Below are 4,594 nucleotides of genomic sequence, written 5' to 3'. Positions count from 1 at the left end.
CTTTTGAATATTTTCTTTATGACCTTTTACCTGGTGAACTGCTGCAGCTTTCTGTCTTTCGCGTCGTGTTGCTGCGCAGTTACCGCGTATGTAGAGATTTTCCACCTGAAACATCGTGTAGAAAATTGTTCGTGCCACTTGACAAATCATGGAAAAAACACCCGTTTAGTCAGCAAATTTGAATGGAAGAAAGTTAGTGATACCAAAGGGTCAGGGGGGACATCCTAATGAGTTGTACTATTGCCAGCTCTCAGGCGACATGCCCTTGACCACGCCCAGTACATTTGGATTTTTGACAAAACTACGCCTGTTTAACTTTCCAAAGTGAAATTGATGCAACGTTATACTGAAGCTTTAAAACAAACCTAAAATAAAGATTCTCAAGTGCCTTGCCTTATCTTATGACATCACAGCTGAGATATGCAGACACCAATCTATCTCATAGGGTACTTTGGTATATTTAGGATAGACATGCTCCGAGTTCTTATGGATATAGCGAGATAAGGCTAAAATACTTGTTGGGTCTAAAGCACCAGATAATATGCAAAAAGGTAATGAAAATATGACATATGACATATAATATGACATATAAAGAAAGGCACAACCAGTGTTATAAATTATTGCATTATAATTCACATTAAAATCATTTGAGCTTTCCAATTTAAAATTATAAAGTTTGATTATGTAATTTACGAAACAAATAATAACTGTAGGTATTCTTCTGGTTCTAAAATACATTTTATGGCATTTATTCTGTCTCACTTGAAAGTTTTTCAGTTAAAAAATTCAGATACGGAGTTAAAAATTCTGCCGAATTTGCCTGTTCGCTTTAGTTTGAAGCAAAACAAATGAAAACATCAAGTAGAATGATAGGAGCGAAAGTAACTCAAGGTGCAATGAGTATAAAAAAAAGCTGCATGTTGGTGGAGGTCGGAGGCGCTAAAAAGATGATAGCCAAGAGAGATAGGAAGTGGTGCGGTGAAAGATCATCTAGAATTATTGATGCAAGTAGGCCTGACAGTATAGTATAAGGGAGGGGCGGAGGCGAAAAGGTGGGGGCTTTTGGGGGAGGCGCGGAGTAGCAAAGGAGAAAAGGAAATAAGATTAACTGGAACTTTTTACATTCGGTCTTGAAGGTTGGAAAGATTGACCATTATTATTATTATTATTATTATTATTATTATTATTATTATTAATGATCATTCAACCGAACCTTAAATTCGACAAACCTATCTATAAAAAGAACCACACTGAGAATCATATTTTTTATGAAGCTTTATACTAAAGTTTGCAGTCTTGTTTGCCATAGACTTGAAATCGTGATTCTGGTTGTGAGACTGTAATTCGTATAATTCTATATCAACTTAATATAAATGCTGAGAATTGTGTCTTGCATAAAATGCCAGAAACATTAACCATATTTTATTAAAGTAAGTAATTTTAAAAATTAATACCTTGATAAAAAATATCAAAATGATTTATGGCGTGAATTTTTCGCATCGAGAATTTTTCTAATGTGATAAACTGAAATTCGTTAGTAATATCTTCAAAGCAAACTTAGCCATATATTTCAATGCTTAATTAAATTCTGATTTTGGATGGATTATGTAAGATTCATTTGATGCGGATCGTTATAATGCTTTATAACATACAACAGCCATTCTTAAACTCCGGCCTGCGGGCCAAGTTCGGCCCGCAGCAAAATTTCATCCGGCCCGCCGAATACTTTTTGCCAACATTTTCAAAATTTGGAATTCGATTTATCTTTGGCTTTTTTTGCCCCCACTGATATTTTTTTCTGTAGTAAGTTACTGGTCCACAAGAGATTATCGAAATAGAAAATGCTTTATTTAATCAATTGATCGTTTTCATAGCGTTTAACTAACTGTTTTTTAATTTGTTTTTCTTCCCCATCTTACATGCTGTTGTGCTAAGTATACTCTAAAACCTTGCAAGACTTTTCCTTTTTCATGTTAACAGATAAAACTATGGAACCTAGTTATGAAAGAATATTGCCTTGAACTTTCTCCCGTTAAAATCTTTTTGAGGTGCTGTTTTTGGCCATTCCTACATTAATATAATCTAAAATTTTTCTTGCCGCCAACCATGGTGGCCGCCTTTACTAAATTTAGTCCCTCGACCTAACTTAAGCCGCGTTTCAAATTGATCCAACAAGAGGCTAAAGAAGATTAATGTTCTAGCCTAAAAATAGCATAGAACGATTTTCTGACTCAGCCTGGTACAAGAAACATAAAATTACAAACCTTTGTGAAAACTATTTTTTGGGTTTATGCGAAGATAGGGGAGCAAGAAAAAAGGACTGATAAGATCTTATCACTAACTTAGCCTGGTAAAAATGAGACCTGAGTTTCATTTTGAGCAACCTTTTAACACAAGGTATGGAGAAGTTGAAAACCAAGTGGCCCACAAAGAAAATTTATATGTTTTTTCTGGTCCGGCACTTAAAATAATCAAGAACCCCTGACATACAACATGCTCTAACTAACCTACATGAACTTAATTTTAGGAAACGATTAGCAAAATATTTGGTTTTTCCAAACCAACAGCCTTGTCGACTTCAGTTCCTCATAGAAGCCGGTTTTCACCAAAAAGGATTGATTCATTTTGGAAGTTGTTTTCGTCAAACGCACTTGAAAACATTCTCTGAAGGCTAAAAAACTGATTAATTCAGTGCTCAACTTGATAACGAATATTTAATATGCGGTTGGATGATATGCAGGTGTAACCGTACGTCGGCACTTGCCCCTGACTTTTCGAAAATGTCTCTATTTTGGAGGCGTCCTCAGGGCCCACGCCACGAGTTTGAAAGGTGGCTTCTTTGAGTATTGCAGCTTTTAAATTGCTTGTTTCGCGAAAAGTGGGCTGGAGTCATTGCCCCCGGCCCCCGGTGGCGTGGGCCCTGGTCCTTATAAGAAAGTTTGCCCTTTTCTTAAGGCATATTGCCCCTTTCTACCTGGGCCCCTTCAACTTTGAAATGGTCTCGACATCACTGCTAAATCCCCCAATCACCATACCTGCTTCTGATTCACCTTTGCTCTAGTGTCACGATACTATGTTCCCCTGATATGAGGCCTACCGGCCAAGGATAGAAGCATTGTATGAACATTTAATTAAAGCTCATAACCACCATATACTTCCAGATATTCTTCTACAAATATATTATCGGCATCTGTATATTACCCTTATAGAGGCATGCTTTATCTTTAAAAAGTTTATCTTAAATTTCTGTGTCATATTTTTGTACTTCATGCAAAGATAAAGAAAACATGTCCCAATACAGCTCTTTGTGGGATTCCAACAGATGACCAATTAGAGAATGATCCATTAACTGCTCCCCATTCTTTGTTGGACTGGAAACATATCCACGCTACTGAAATATTTCCTTATCCATCATAGTGACACTTTTTTTATATAAGAACCAGGAAGTTGAAGTTAACGCTTCGTGTTTCTTACCTTTTCAAGATGTCGGGGCTTGATTGTTCTTATTTTGTTCGTAAATTATTGGTAAAAGAAAAAGCCTGCTATGATGTATCTTTATATAAATATTTTACATTCTTATGTTTTAAAGTAGCTCAGCCTCAGCTTATGTTTTAAATTTGAAAAATTTCCAGGCTCGTTTTCTTTTAAAATTCGTCTTATATAAAAAGTGAACAACTTGTACACATTTTCTAAACACCTTCTATTAGAAAACAGTGTCGAAGGCATTTGAAAAAATGAAAATGCATGATAACCATAGCATGTCTTTCGTACAGCAGTGAACACTCCAATATCATTTTTTTCTAAAAGGTTTTGCGTACATGATCAACCTCGAAAAATCCATGTGGGAATTTTTTTATGCATATGCCTTTTCTTATAAATGAGCAGAAATATCTCATCAATTTACAAGTACATAGCAATGTTAATTGTCCCTGTCCGGTTTGTTGCCATTCTTAATAGCCGTGTAACATGACTGTCCTTCGAGATAGGGGGAAGGGCCTATTCTAATAGCGTTTTATTTCAAAGAATAGAAAATAGTGTTTAGATTTGCAACACCATCAAAGAGATAGTAATAATAATTCTTTCCCTAAGCCATTCATATCTAATGATCCCCAGAAAAATAAAAATAGAAATTTGAAAGCGTTCGTTAAGAGGAAAATTGTTTACTTGGTAGCGAGATTGGAAATTATTTTGAGATATAAAGGGTGTTAAATATATAAGAACACCATCAGACCAAACAAAGGGACGATTGACGATATTTTCTGGCATTAACTTTACTGAATATGCTTATCCATAATGGTCATAATAATAGCACACTAGATAATTCTTCAATGAAGTTTATTCAAAGAAAGCGAATGAAAACTGAATGCAACATGCATTCGAATTAAATTGTAAAGGGAACTTATGAAGAGCATATATTCTTTTCTAGGTAACTTGCTGTTTCTACACTCATAACTGGAATTCTTGCAGATTCTTTGATGCAATGGCCTAAGCCTGCCACAATGTTTACATTAGTCACTGCGCTGAGGGTGGAGCTTGGTGTATTCTGTGTCATTGTTGCACCTAGGGTAACCCGTCATGAATTGGACCAATGAGA

This window comes from Rhopilema esculentum, chromosome 17 (assembly GCF_057945365.1).
Source record: "Rhopilema esculentum isolate cy_ngs chromosome 17, ASM5794536v1, whole genome shotgun sequence".
NCBI classification, from domain to species: Eukaryota; Metazoa; Cnidaria; class Scyphozoa; order Rhizostomeae; family Rhizostomatidae; genus Rhopilema; species Rhopilema esculentum.
The sequence above is the reverse complement of the archived record's forward strand: the minus strand, read 5'-3'. Positions refer to the sequence as shown.